Source organism: Taeniopygia guttata, chromosome 21 (genome assembly GCF_048771995.1).
Source record: "Taeniopygia guttata chromosome 21, bTaeGut7.mat, whole genome shotgun sequence".
Taxonomy (NCBI): domain Eukaryota; kingdom Metazoa; phylum Chordata; class Aves; order Passeriformes; family Estrildidae; genus Taeniopygia; species Taeniopygia guttata.
This window is the reverse complement of record NC_133046.1, coordinates 5,631,202-5,646,267: the sequence shown is the minus strand read 5'-3', so window position 1 is coordinate 5,646,267 and position 15,066 is coordinate 5,631,202. Positions and strand designations below refer to the sequence as shown.

Below are 15,066 nucleotides of genomic sequence, written 5' to 3'. Positions count from 1 at the left end.
GTGGACATAAAATCTTTCTCTTACACATGCACTTTACTACAGGCGTAGTTTACAAGCCCTTTTAAAACACTTATCTGCAGTCCATAATTACCTATGAGTATATACGGATGTGTGTTCTTACTCACACTATTTATGTGCCCATTTTTCATCAATCATGATAAAATCTATTATAGCTTACAATATTTATCTATGTATCTATTTTCCATTAATCAAGATTAAATTTATTTATAATCCAATCTCAATTTTATCCACATGGGCCGATTCCCAAAGACTCAACACGTAATAATCCAGCCATGAGGTTCAGACTCAAATACATCTGGTTTTATGGAATCATGGAATATCCACAAGGATGATGGGGCCCCATTCCTGGTCTCAGTACATTGCAGCTCATTTAGCACACAGAATTTTCCTTTGCTCAGTTCTAAATGCAAAGATGACATTTCAAATCCTGGTATCTCACAAACCACTCCTCATTTCCAGAGAAATTTCTCATTTTCAGGCAATTACAGTTTGCAGGCCTAGTGGCGATGAAGTTACGCTGGGTTTATGTGTGAGAAATGAAAGCACTGAGTGGAGAACACAAAGCCAGCTGTCCTTTGTTCCCACAAAAGGAGATAAAAGAGAGGCTCCAAGCCCTTCGATGGAACGGGAGACCCGCTGCTTCCCCTCAATGGCAGCGGCGCTGAATCAAGGGATCTCACAACCTGCCCTGCACCCTCCTGCAATTCTAAAATGTGGCACAATTGTCATTTCTGCCCGTTGATTTATTTGAGTGCAGTGAGTCAGCTGCAGGCTGGGGACTCCCCACAAGCGGCAGGCGGGAAACAAAGCTGGAAACACGACTGGAAATACTTCTGGAAACACTGCAGCCGCCACAAAGGATAAAGCAGACGGAAGCTTTAACGTCCTGTGGGCGCTGAGCTGCCAATGTGGGTCTATAAAAGCAAAACAAAACCAACCTGCTGTTGTCCAGAAAACCTGTGACTGCCCAGTCCCTGAAGTGTCCAAGGCCCGGTGGGACAGGGCTTGGAGTAACCTGAGGCAGGGGTGGAATGAGATGGGTTTTAAGGTCCTTCCAACCCAAACCATTCCATGATTCTGTCATTCCATGATTCTAACCTCTGTTGCTGAAGCAAGTTAAAAACAAAGCCACCTAAAACCAGTTTAAAACCTTTGAATTTTTCACACCAAATTTCAGCTGTGAAAAAGGTAAAAAATTAATACTTTATTTTTTTTTTATAGCTGCCTTCAAAATCTGTTCCACCAGACCTGGTGAAGCATCCAAGATTTTTTAAACTTTTACAGGAAATATGCAGAATGATCACTTTTTCCCTGCCAAAATTAACTTGAAATCAGGAGCTCTGCCTGGCTCAGCTCGACTCAACACCCTGTCAGAATAATCTCCAAGTGAAGATTATCTCCTAGAAAGATCTACTGAGGACAGGCTCCATCCCTGCTGACGGCGGGTTATTCTCACGGCTGATACCAGCAGCAGATTCCCAAGCTGGGTCAGGAAATCCAAAGTTAATGTTTTCTCCCTGTCCCTCCCTTTCCAGATCCAAGTTAAGTCACTGTAGATGATCTCCATGCACAGCAGTGACATTGCTGTGTGGTCAGCTCTATCTAGAAGACACAAATCCTTGGGATAGTTCATAGGCTTTGGAAAAAACACTGTTGGTTAGATTTCCTCAACCTGGGAAAACAGTACCAGAAAACTGCTCCAAGTTTCCTGAATGTACTGATGTATTGTTTGGAAATAAAAAGAATTAAAAAGACATGATTACTGCCAGCCAACACCCACAAAAATTTGATTGCAACTGCTTAAAATAAAAGCTTAAAAAATTCACTGTATTCCATTCTAGCAATGGACTAAAGGATCTTTGCCTGTGAAACACTTTGACTTCTGGATGGAAAATTATATACTGGAGCAATATATGCACAGGGCTATTACAGACTGGTATTTCTGACCTATTGATAACTATTACATGAACCTAAGAAGATATTTAACCGGAATTTCCCCTGTTCACACAGATGTAAGTCAAAAATGCACATCAAATCACACTTTCCTTCCTAAGAACAGCAGTAGGCCATTCCCACAAAACTCCTGACACCACCCTGTTAATCCAACAATCCAAGTGGCTGTTCTGCCACTCTCAAGCAGGAATCCTAGAATCCCAGAAAGGGACTGAAAGAGACTCTAGAGATCATCTCATTCCAATACCCTGCCACGGGCAGGAACAACCACAATGAAAATTCCAGAGGTCAGGGCACACAGACCTTAACTCCTTATCAGAGCTGATTCCAACACTGACCTAAATATCTGAGCAAGCAGCAGGCAGTTGTTCTGTACACATGACACGTCCCACACCAGGGCATTTGTATGAGAAATAAAACATTTCACACACCTGCGGAAATAAATACAAGGGGTTTTTCCCTCCTTCAAAAGAGTTGTTGAACCTGAAGTTGAAGACGTCAGAAAACCCGGTCCAACCTCTGAGGTTGGTTTGTATGAAGAGATCAAGAGGAAACGAGCCCTCCTGCATTTTGCCAACTGCAGGCAAGAGCTGAAGGGGCTCAGCCCACACAGGGAAACCACCAAGAACCTGAACCCAGCTCCTCCACACGCGAACAAGGCTTTCCACTGGAAATATGGATATAAGAGGAAGGGCAGAGAAAGCCACCTAAACATTCCCTCAGTGTAATTACCCTGTGCCCATCACCCCGGCCTCGGCCCCTCCAGAGCAAAGCTCCCTGGGATGTGATTCTGTGACATTCTTGGCACCCGCTCAAGCTGCTGAGAAATCGCCACCCAAGGAACTTTGGTTTGTGCATGTCACACACTCTGCAGTATTTAACAGCACTCAGCTATGATACAACAGTCCACTGAAAGGGGGAAAGGCCAGTGCTGCACGGAAACAGAAACAGCCACAAAAAGCACGCAACAGATAAAACCAGCATTTACAACTCTAAAGAGAGATCATTAAATACTGCAGACTAATGAAACAAGGACATCCTCCTTCCCTTAACTTTTTCTGCTTTACCACAGCCAGAGAGAAGACTTCAATGATCTCCTGCTGGGCTGGAATCCTAAATCCAAAGAAATGAAATTAAATTATGTTTAAGGGTCATGGAAAAGCAACACAACCGTGACAACTCAATGTCCTTTACGTGGCCAACTAACACACACTGTTGCTGTATTTATTTCAGTCTCTGACCAGCAAGTTTTTGAAGACACAGCCTCCAGGTACTATTTACCATATATTTATCCCAAGTCAAGTGAGTGCCTTATTAACATTCCATTTGCATTTCTGTGACAGGCCGTGTATAAATACATATAAATATATCTACATCAGTTATTTTATCCTGACGTCTGACACCTGATCTTTGATGAAAGTCTGAAATTAATCATGGAGAAAATGGAGATGTTGCTCAGAAGTACAGACTACTCCCATCCCCAGAACCACCTTCCCCTGTGGCCCTCAGAGTTTCCAGACAGCCTTGGGCTCCTTTTAATACTTCCCTGCAACTAAATAACCCATTACGATTGCTAAAAATATGTATGTTTATATTAATCACTGTCTGGCTGAGGACACTGCCCAACCCACAGTCGGTGTTGCCACTTCGCTCCCTGACCTACGTCCCCCTGTCCTTGGGCTTGAACTTCGTACAGCCAAGAATTAAAACCACTAACCCGGGAGGGGAAAAGTGTTGGTTACAAACACACTGGCCTATCTCTGGAGCAAAGAGCTGACTCAGCACTGACAACAGCCTCCCACTGCTGGGAAGAAGCTGCTCAGTCCCTGCGCTCCCCACGCTGGCTGGGTTTGGTGTTGAATTTGGGAGCAGCTGGAGTTACCTGCCTGCCCAGCCAATGCCTCTTTGAACCATGGATGCTCCCTGGGAACACTGGGATTGCTCATGCTCCGAAAGAAACCCTGGGAAGCTGGAGGAAATGCTTTCTCAGCAAACGGCCACAGTGACAGAGCTCGGTGCTGGGAAAGATAAAAGTCATCAAGGCCTTGAGGGTGAAGTACAAAGCAGCTCTTCAGCTGTGCTTTCCCACAGTTAAACTTCCACCGATGCACAGAGGGAAGAAAGAGGGTGGGTGTGAGAATGGGTGAGCAGGATGAGACTCTGTTTAACATCACCTTCACAGAACGAAGCTCTGGGTCAAGATCCCTCGTGAGAAGTCCCCGGCAGCCACCCAGAACTCCCACCTCCTCCAGCCATGCTCCAGGTTATTCCAAGCACTGCCAGCACATGCCTGAGGAAGAGCTGCTACTCCAGGCGTGGATCAGACAAAAGTTGGCCAAAAGCAGAGTAATTGTGTTAAAGGAAAGAGCTTTTGCCATCTATCTGCTGATGACACCTCAGAGCACATGAAATCCTTGGACAAAAGCCGTATTTTAGTACCAGATTCATGGAAGGCTGCCTTAACATCTTCTGCAGATGGGAAAGGAAGGTATGAGGAGGCCAAGGCTTTGCCCAAGGTCATTCTGTGATCACGGAGGGAACAGGCTGAGGAATTCGATCTCCTGGCTCATGGGTGGCCAAGTCTTTCCAAAATACCAAGAAAGCAACACAGAATCATTTAAGCTGAAGAGAGCTCCATGATCATCAAGCCCAACATTTAAAGGCAGTTTCCTCAGCAACAGCACTCCTTTCATGAAGGGACCTACTCGGCATCCTAGGAAAAACCACCAAACTACTCCAAGTGCTGCCTATGAGCCAGCAGAGTAAAATGCCATTGAAAACGTAACCACCACTGCATCCAAGCAGACTACTACGCATTTACTCAAGGAGCAAAAAGTAACCTCTTTTGCCTTAAGAGCCCTGTCAAACAAATTCCTAGGAATAAACACTTCTAAGTACAATTTTAAAACCATTTGGCATTGACTAAGTGTTGATCACTGGGCATCTTTCAGAAGAAAAGTCTTTTTCAGACATATGCTAGAACAAAAAAAAGCTCTAGCACTGATTCACCTCCAGGTTACTGCAGTTACTTTTTAACATAAAGCTGCCTGAAGATCACAGCAGAAAGCCCCATAGAAGTAATTCTGTCTTCATGTTTTAGAAAAGCATCACACCTTGCCTTAAAAAAACCAAGCCAGGCACTATTTGCATGCACTGCCTCCTCCCAACCCAAGGCACTGGTTTTTTTTAGCAATACACAAAACACCATTTGTTGAAATTCCTGATTTGGAGCAGTTTTGAAATGGTGCATCCTCTCCTATAAACAGAATTGTTCCTGGGATGGGAGCTGCAATGGAAGGCATGCCAAGATACACAGCTGAGCTACAATGCCGCTTAAGTAAATTTGGGAACATGCAAAGCTTAATATAGAAATTCCCTTTATGGCAGATAACACCATGGAAGTTTAGTACTTCTAAAAATGGTCACTGTCCAAAGAGAAACATCCAAATGGAAATGGACAGAGCAACTCTAGCTCTCCATTCAAAATAAATCCATTTATCAAGGGTGTTTTTCAAAGAGAATTTCTATTCCCTTACATCTTAGAATCATAAAATACTCCTTCTGATCTAAGATTCTAATACAATCTTCTACAGCCTTTCAAAGAAACACCAAAGAGATGAAGGGAAGAATAATTTTGGAGGCTTTTTTTTTTTTTTTTAATGCCCCCTTTTACACCGACAACAGTGACTGGAGGAATCACAGGAGAGCTCTGTAAAACCAGAATGGGAGCTGCTGTTCTGGAGTAAAGGACTACTTAAAATGGAAGGCCTGGGAAAAAAAAAAGTCATTTCTGTGATCTCAGGCAGCATAAATTATAGAGAGAAGACATTTGATGAGTTCTATGCTAAGGATTAATTTGCCATTTAAAAATGCAGGGAACAGATGGATCTCTTGGCTAGGACTATATTTGGGAATTACTTCATTTTGCTGCCCACATGCAAATAAAAATACAACTAAAAGTAGAACTTTTTGTGAGCTTTCACATGGGTAGAAAACACTGAAGTAATGAAAATAAAACCAAAAAGAAAATGTCTGCATGAAATAGGTAAAGTGCCACAGCACCTATTCTGGATGTGCAATAAGCTGGGGGAGAAAATGTGATTTTACTTTGTTGAACAATTATGGAGAGTAATGCCAAGTTTAAAAAGTAAATTTCAGAGAAAAACAATCCCAAAACCAATCCAGCAAAACCTGTATCACATGACAGTGTTTGCCACTTAAGAGTAACTTCTGAGAAAGCACCTTGCTGTAACTTAATTCCAGGGAATTTGTTAGGATTTAGCGATTACACCTCCACACATGGTCAGAAGCCCAGGGATTCTCTTTCCCAAAAGCCTGGGCCAGTTCCATCGCACTTACCAGAAATAAGCACAGGTGAGAACTTAATTTGTGAGAAAAATTAGTAAACAGGGGAAAATCCAGAAGAAAATGCCTTACACCTCCCTGGACCGAGTGCCTCTACAGCCCTGGCCTCCATCCACCCTGCATGGCAGCGGCTGGGAAAGGAGGAGCAATGCGAGGCAATTCTGCTGGCACAGTGGAGAGGTCGGACGGAAGAAAAGTCCTCTGAGGAATCCCCACAGGCAAAGCTTGTGTGCTTCCCTTACAGGAGCCAGTGCTTTCAAAGCCCCAAACCATGGCAGCCACACGTACAATGTTAATTAAGCACCTTCCTTTCTTCCATATGATTTCTCCGAGTTCGAGGGAAACTGCATGTTAAAAAGCAAACCCAACATCGACTCCTGAGACAGCTGTTAGATACCATCTCTGTTTCTCCTCTAGCAACACAATGAGCCTTTCCTCCCTCTCTCCAGCTCAAAAACAAAGAAACAAGCTGCAAATTTCACCCAGTAAAGCCCTGACCAGCGCAGGACCTCCTCGGCGTATTCCCAGACTCCGGAACAGGGATAAGCATGGCTCCGCGCGCGTTTAGAAAACGAAGAGGAACAGAAAATCTGTACTAACCCGACAGCTTCCTTTCTGTGACTATTCATCCTTCACAATCCAACAGGACACACCAGCCAGTAAACAAACATGGAAGGGAGGGACCAACTTCAAAGCAAGTGTGTAAATCTTACATAATTTGAGGGTTTGAGATCTTGCAGCAACCTCTTACCCAACCAGGTGTCAGATGATCCAAGGAGGTCAGACCTGTAGCAGCCATGGTAAGTAGGACACTCTGCATCTCACTCAGCCCAGCTCGGCACTGTTTGTCCACAGGGACCTGGGGCCGGGCATTCTTGGGAATTCACTTTCAGGAGGAGAACAGTGCCTTTCTTTCACATCTTATCACGCCAGAAAAGCTCTGCTCTCAAATGGATGAAAGATAATAAACGCGTGAATGCCCTTAGAGCCAAGATCTGCTGGAGATATGTCTTAATTATTCTTGATTTTTAAATTGTTTGATGAGGTTCTCGTATTTTTGCCCAGGTATAAAAACAATAATTTCTGGACATCTGCAGAGAACATCCCACAACCATGGAAGAAATGAAGCTACAGCACTGAAAACCACTTCCCTCTCACAGAAAGGATTCTCTAAGAGGTACCTTTCCTGCCATCCTGGATTTCTAAGTGTCTTCTAGCCAAAACCATTGCTTTGAGCTAAATAAAGCAACTGAGCACTGAAGCCCAGACGCTTCTCAAAGAGAAGGAATTAAAAGGCTCCACGTCTCACTTCTCCAGACAGCAGAGTGCACTCAGGGCTGGAAGTACCAGGAAACAAAGGAACAGGTCCCCTACCTTTGTTATGGGCCTCTTGCCAGGAGGGATCACAGAGAAGTCCTGTTTCTTAATGCCAAAGCTATTTTTGCTCTCATATTAGGCACTTAATAAATAATTATGCAAATACTTTATTCACATGGCATCAATACAGTGCATGTCTCCCTGCTCCTCCTTTTGAAAACTCAGCTTCCCTTCAAGATTTAAACAAAATTTGGACCACACACCAAAACATATACATTTTTTCTGCTCTACAGAACCCATCGAAGCCCTCACCTCTCAGCCAAGCCTGTGATTTTCCACTCAAGAGTCAGGCTGCCTTCTCCTCTCCGAGCAGCATTAGGAGCTGAGTGCAAGGATCTGCAGTGGGATCCCTAATCTCCTGTAAGAAGCTTTTGCACTTAAACCCCAGATGCCATCATTAGTGGTTTTGGCACTCGGGACGTCAGGGCCGGACTGCGCTTGATGCCGGGACGATGAGGGCAAAGCTAAGCACATCAGGTACATGGTTAATTCAATGGACAAAGATTAGGGTATGATACTATTTTTTATTTTCTCCCCAGTAAGGCTTATTTGCTATTAATTCCCATCCCTGTGAATTTATTTAAGTACAGCGTGTTCCTCCCGAGATTGTTTGTAAAGTTAACGCCCAAGACACATTGCTACGCCTCAAGGAGACCCGTTCTCCCAGCCCTTAGGTTTTACAGGCAAGGTTCTCCTTCTGCATCCACCCCTCTGGCAGAGCCAGAAACATCCTCTTTGGGGAAAAACCCCAAAACAAAACCAACAAATCACTGTATTTGCAAGTCCAAAGGGATGTGGTGTCTAGGTTTTAATTGGAACACCTATGGCTGAGCACAGGCAGTGGCTGGATTTTTTCTCTGATCACTGCAGTGACTGGTATTTTTTCAAGAAGCATTCAATACAGCCTTCCTCTTCTGCTATTCATCCCTCCACGTGAATATTCATCAGAAATTATTGAACAGCCCTTTATTCCAAAGGTCTGTACGACAGGGATGCTCTCCCCCAGCTGTGGTGCATGCATCTCCACCATCGCTGCAGATAAGCACTTACAGACTACAATCCTCCAATCTATTTTAGCCATGATTCACATCCGAGCTGTGTGTGTCTCCCAAAGAAAGGGGAATCTGGACCGCTCGTGCAGAGGGAGGCAGCCACCACAGCCCACGGCACCACACGTTTCCCTGTTTTCCTTGGCTTTCTCAGGGCTGGTTTCCCCTTGCTCTCCCAGTGTGCAGCAGGAAGAGAACACATTTCTCTTCCTGCCTCCAGGATCCCTCACACTAAGCCTGGCTTCTGAGCAGTAACACGGGCAGCCTCAACTTCCCTGACCTCAGCTAATTCTTTCCTTCCCTCAGCCTACTCAAGATGATTAAGCAAAATACTTGGAAGGAAATCAAAGCCTTAAAAATGCAATTAGAAGTGACCATTTTGTTAATACGCACACGCACAACCCCAAAGTCAAACCCAATCCAGCAGCACCTGACCTTTGGGAAAACAGCAATTTTTAGCAGCTCCCACGGACTTAAGGAACAGCCCAAAGTCTCCCACAATGCTGGTGGGAGCAGTACTGTCCACACAGCTCACGTTTTTCCCACTATTCCTAAAAAAAGAGGCTAAGAAAACGTGAAATTGTGAAATCTCACACCAGATACCAGCTCCTACAGACCTACAGCTGCCCAGGGGTGACTTTAAAATATCATTTTTAACACACATCCTTCCACACACCCAGATCTTTCTCCCGCAGCTGAGGAAAAGGCAAGTTTACCAGAGGGTCTGGAATCAGCCGTCACAAATCCTCATATTCTCTAGCAAGGATTCTGATCTCACTGCAGGAAACCTTTAAAGCATTGAAATAATAATAATCTCTTTAACAACAATAAAGTCGTTTGAAATCATCAAAATAGTTATCATAGTAATAAAACAGAAATATTTTTCTTGGGCAATTTCCACTTCACCCATCCACAACATGATACATTTTTAAGACTCCTTTCCTGAAATTAATTTGAAAAAAGATTTCTTTCTTCCTCTGCCTGTAAAGAAACAAATGCTCTTTGACAAAGCAGCAGTTGAGCTTCTGGGCCCTGACACAGAAACAAAGCCTGACAGCCCAGATTTAGATAAACACCTACTTCTGCACATTTAGGAAGAGGCTTAATTGCTTTGTCATTTAGAGCCAGCAATTACCAACTATTACTGGAAGTGCTGTGGTGGTGGGGGGTATTAATTGCAGCCAAATGTCCACTCTTTTTTGGGCAGCTCATGCCAAGAAAATTAAGTACTAAATAAAAAAGAAATTTAAACCCCTCTTCGTTATAATGTTTTAAAGTATTTTATTTTCTATTCATGTGTAAGGGGTGGGTTCTCCCAGAGGGGCCAACAAAGACAAAAATTGTATTTAAGTTTGAAACTATGTCAAATCACGGCAAGGTGATATTTGGATGTTGGGGCAAGCTCCAAAATCGCCCTTTTGGGGGATTTTTGGGGCTGATTCCTCCAGCGAGGAAACTAGTGCTTAACTTCTAGAGCGAGCAGAGCATTTAAGGTTTAAAACAAATAAATAAACAACCTAAAATAGGTTGAGAGGGAGAGAGGGTGGTTCTCCCCCCTCAGAGCCAGCTCTGAAACAGGCGCTACTTCATTTCTCTGCGCTGTCTGAGGGGGAAACCTTCACGCAGGAGCGAGAGCTGCTCCAGCGCCAAGGTGGGGGAGGGATTCTATGTATTTTCTTTTTAATTTAAAAGGTTTTTTGTGGCAATGGCGATGTTTTTTCCGCGGGGCTCGGGCGGCCCCGCCCCGGGGGCGGCGCGGCAGCCCCGGCCGGCTCCCGCCGGCTCAGACCGGTTCTCAGCGCAAACAACCGCCCCCCGCCCGCCGGGGCAGCGCGGCGGCGAAACTCCCGCTTTCCTCCAGAAACACCCGCTTTCCCCTCACGGAACACCCGCTTTCCCCTCACGGAACACCCGCTTTCCCCTCAGGAACACCCGCTTTTCCCCTCAGGAACACCCGCGTTTCCCTCAGGAACACCCGCTCTCCCCGCCCCCCAGAAACAGCCGGGTCAGGCGACTCCGCGGCCGCGCCGCCATTACAGCGGCGGGCGCGCTCCGCCGGCTGTGAGGCGAGAGAAAGCGGCGGGGTTTCGGAGCGAGATAAAAAAAATATTATTATGCAACGCACATTTTTAATAGATTATTGCCGGGTCCGGGCTGAGGTAACGCGGGCTGTCAGCAGCTGGGGCGAGAGGCTGAGGGACAAGCGGGCTGCGGCCGCTCCCTGCCAAGGGCGCCGAGGCACCATTTCTTCACCATCCGTGAGGAGAACTTAAATATATCACGTTATTTTTTTTTCCACAGAAGGATCTGTTTATGTGGTTACACATGCACAGGTACGTCTTTTTCGGCATATCTCGAGCATAAAGGTTTGCTTTCTGTGTTACAATCTCTCCAAAGCCATCTGAAAACGTTCTGCCTCTGCTCAATCTCAAGAAACCCGATACAGTCCCAAGGGTAAAAAAAGCCACGTTTAAAGGATGGTCTCGGTTATATTTAGCTGAGCAGCAGCACCGGCTGACACGAGCAGAAACACAAGGAAGAACAAAGTGAAAACGCTCGACAGTTGTTAACAAAAACCTGCGAGTATCTGAGGTGGAGTTTTTTCTAAATTTTCCTTTCCCTAATTTCACATTTTGCCGTGCAGAGAGAACATTAAAGCAGCACATGGGTTTATGTGAACAAAAGGTAAGGATGAGGTGTTTCACCTGACTGACAGGATTTACTCTTGCCTTTGTGTAATGGAAAAGGCCTCTTATTCTAAGAAATTCTTTAATTTTCTTTTATAATTCTTAAGCTAATTCTTTTCCCATACAAACACGAGCCTGCGCAACCCTGTTGTTCTACTAGAAGTGATTAAAATTTTTCAGTAATTTACAGTACCAAACGTACGTGGAATTATTTAACCTCGAGAAAAGCCATCTCACAGATGCTTCAATAAAGACTAAACAGCTACATTTAACCTCATTGTTCCTGATTTTTCATCAGTCCTCAGCACAGGCATCTCCAAACCCCCTCAAAATCCCAAATCCCAGCTAAGTCAGTGATTCATCACTTCTGGCAGCAAACAACACAGGAAGGAGGAGATTAAGACAATGGTAGAGAAAGGTTTGCATTATGTAATGAAACTAAAACTCACTTTTTTCCACTTTCATTTCAGTTGTTGAAACAGGGTAGGAAAGTCCCTGACTAAATAAAATAACCAGGAGGTTTCAGGGAGCCTGTTTTTCCCATGATTAAAATTCTCTTGGCAGTGTTTTTCATCAGTTTATTTCAATATTAAGACACACACATATTCCATTCCAATGGTAATTCTTTGCTCCAGAAAGAATTTCATCACAGAAAAATCTAAAATTAAAACCAATCTCTAATTACCTTATGCCTTGCCCACTTGTCATGAGAACTTTAAATACAGTTATCAGAATTACAAAAAAAAAATCCCTTTTCAAATATCTGTAAGAGAACTTCTTCCCATTTCTTTATTTCAGGAAGACTGGAATAACTGTGCTCACACAGATCTTGGTGAATATAAAACCAGTGTTGTATCTAAGCTGAAAATGCTCTTTTAATTTCCCAATATCTATTTCATATTACAAGCTATAGAGAAATAGTCATCTTAGTAATTATTCATCCAACTCCAGCATCCTGGAGATGAGACAACCAAATAAACACTCTTAAAAATAAATTAAAGGTGACTACATTAGACATTATAGGAAATTATTCATTTAACTGGCAAATCCCCCAGCATCCTCCACATCAGACAACAGAATAAACATTCGTAAAAAATAAATTAAAGGCCAAAGGAAACGTCAGGTCGCTTATCTGAAAATGGAACACATGGGGTGTTCACGCTTTCACAGCCTGAACATCACCTACAGAAAATCAAACACTTTGCCTGGGTTTTTGTAAATTAATTCAAACCCCATCCCAACAAGGATTTTAGGAGCAAAATGCTCCACTCAGTGCTGGGTGGTTCAGCACGCTGCTGCAGCAAAGCTTTAAGAATAATCACTAACACATGGACAGCAAGAGACATTGTCAGGCCATTTGACGTTACAACACTGAATCAAAAAGCCCAGAAATTATTTTTAGCGCATTAGAGCACCTCAACAAGCAGCCTAGAAGAGAGCTTTTTCTACAAAATAAAAAAAAACCCTAAAAGCAGGGGGGATCTTTCCAAAAGGTTGGGTAGGGCACAAACAAAATCTTGTTTGCTTCCTATGGGATCACCCAGCTTCCATCCAGAGCCAGCTTCTTCCATGACACAGTACAAAAATATGTTTGCTAATGTATCATTTGTGGTGCATGTCTGAATCACCAGAACAGAGACAATGAAGCTTCTGGCGGTGGCAAATTACCATTTTCAAGGGCTTTTTTATACTTTCAAGGTGATAAAAAAATTCCACCAACACTTTTCCACTATATGGGTGGGGAATGAGCAATCTCACACTAAGAAGACTTCAAAACACAAATTCATCCTCAAATCCACGCAGGAACTATCCACATCCACGAGCTTGCTCAGCTCAGCAGGCGACTTCTGAGAGGCCACAAAACACCCCAAATAAAGCCTGGCTTCAGAGAATACTGGTTATTTTTAATGTGCTCTTTCCGGTTTTAGTTTCTAAATCACTCCCTTGCAGCACCATTACCTGAAAAGGCCTCCAAATAGCAATTTAAAGCAAAGTTTAGTGGAGACCCAACACAACAAACTCTGAACCTTTACGAGATAAAGGCTTTTTCGGGTTGTTTTTTAATTTTTAAGCAAGCGGTGTTGCTTCAGTATTGACCAGGAAAATCAGCTCCATTTAATCAGTGTTATTTACTTCACACAGGTCTTGAAAACCACAAGCAAGGAAACCCAAACTTCTCCTTCACCACCTTACTGCTTTTTCACAGCTTCTGAAGGACAGTACCCAGCACAAAGTTCCCATGAGTGCTGAACACCCACCGTGTGCCCCAAACACCCCCAGGGCAGGGAACACAACTCTGCCAGCTGAGACCAACAGGACGAGACTCGAGTGACCACGTTCTTAAATTTCAGAAGAATGCAGTGTCATAAAGAACTTAATAATACCATGGCCCCTCAAAATTGGCCATTTCCACTTATAAAAACCTGTAAGAGAATCTCCAGCTTGCTAAAATCCTCGAGACCACGGAAATTGCAGGAATAATTATTCTCCAGACAAAAGAAACTGGATGTGTTACACAGCAAGTGGGAGCACCGAACCACGGAAAAGGGGGTGAGGCAGCTTTTGCTCACCAACAGTGTATGAGGGGCTTAATATTTACATGGCTAAATTTCAACTGTGTTGAAAATTAAACACTTGTGCTTTGAAAGACTTCAAGGCCTGGTGGGGTTTTGCTTCCCAAAGTAAAGAGAGGGTTAAATGTTTATTATTATCTAACTGATTGCTAAGAAACATGTAAAACTCTTTTCTGATCCTTCAAAATTAAATATACAATCCACCAGATTCCATTACTTGCTTGACTGAGTTTGATTTTATTGTATTAATAAGAAAAAAATGTTTTATTTCCTCCCAGAGTATAGTCTACTTTTCCATTACTACAACTAGAAATTGCCAAGAAAATGAAATGCTCAAGCACAGCAGATGCTGCTTTTCTTCTCATTAAATCTTAAAACTTGGTTCCAGTGGGATCATATTTTAGTCCTCTCAAATTCAGAACAGGATTTCATCCTGCCTCGACATCCCAACAATGACATTTTATAAATATTACGAGTTTCTTGGACGCCTTTCTCATTCCACAAGGAGCAGAGGAGCACCAGTAGAGATTTCTTCTTCTTCCCTGCTCAAGATTTTTTTTATTAAAACTTAAATGTAACCAGCCCTCCTTTCAATCTATTTTCTCTATGATTTTTTTGAGACCTCTGGAAATCTCACAGCTTTTTCTGGGCTGTAATAACTGTGAAAAATCTTTGACAAAGGATTGTCTTTATTCAAGCATTAAACTCTCATTGAGAGAGATGCTGGAAATAAACAAGTGCTTAAAAGCAACCTAAAAGTTGTCTTAAATCTTCACCTGCTCTCTAACTGAGACAGGACCTGGATTTCTAAATCCAAGAAGAGAAAACAGTAATTAAAAGAAGTAAATAAACCCTTGCATGATTCTTTAGACATGAGGGGGTGGGGCAATCAGAAGAGGAGACACTGATTTCCTCATCTTCCGTACACTCTCCGTGGGTGTCAGCCCAGCTCACCCTTCCAGAAGGTTCAACATTCACGGTAAGACTTTGTGAGAGTAATTCTCTTGGTCACAGAGTTCTGACAGTGGTAAAATTCTATTC

The 15,066-nt window shown here is 43.4% G+C and overlaps 1 protein-coding gene and 1 long non-coding RNA gene across 5 annotated transcripts in view; one reads left to right on the top strand and one right to left on the bottom strand.

Annotated features, from left to right (window-relative positions):
- Positions 1–15,066, bottom strand: part of SPEN (spen family transcriptional repressor) — a 66,271-nt gene that overhangs the window by 27,712 nt on the left and 23,493 nt on the right. The gene's annotated exons all lie outside the window — the stretch shown is intronic.
- LOC121470994 (uncharacterized) lies at positions 10,514–14,241 on the top strand. The gene is made up of 2 exons (XR_005982357.2): positions 10,514–11,098; positions 13,595–14,241. It is a non-coding gene; the product is annotated as an uncharacterized lncRNA (long non-coding RNA).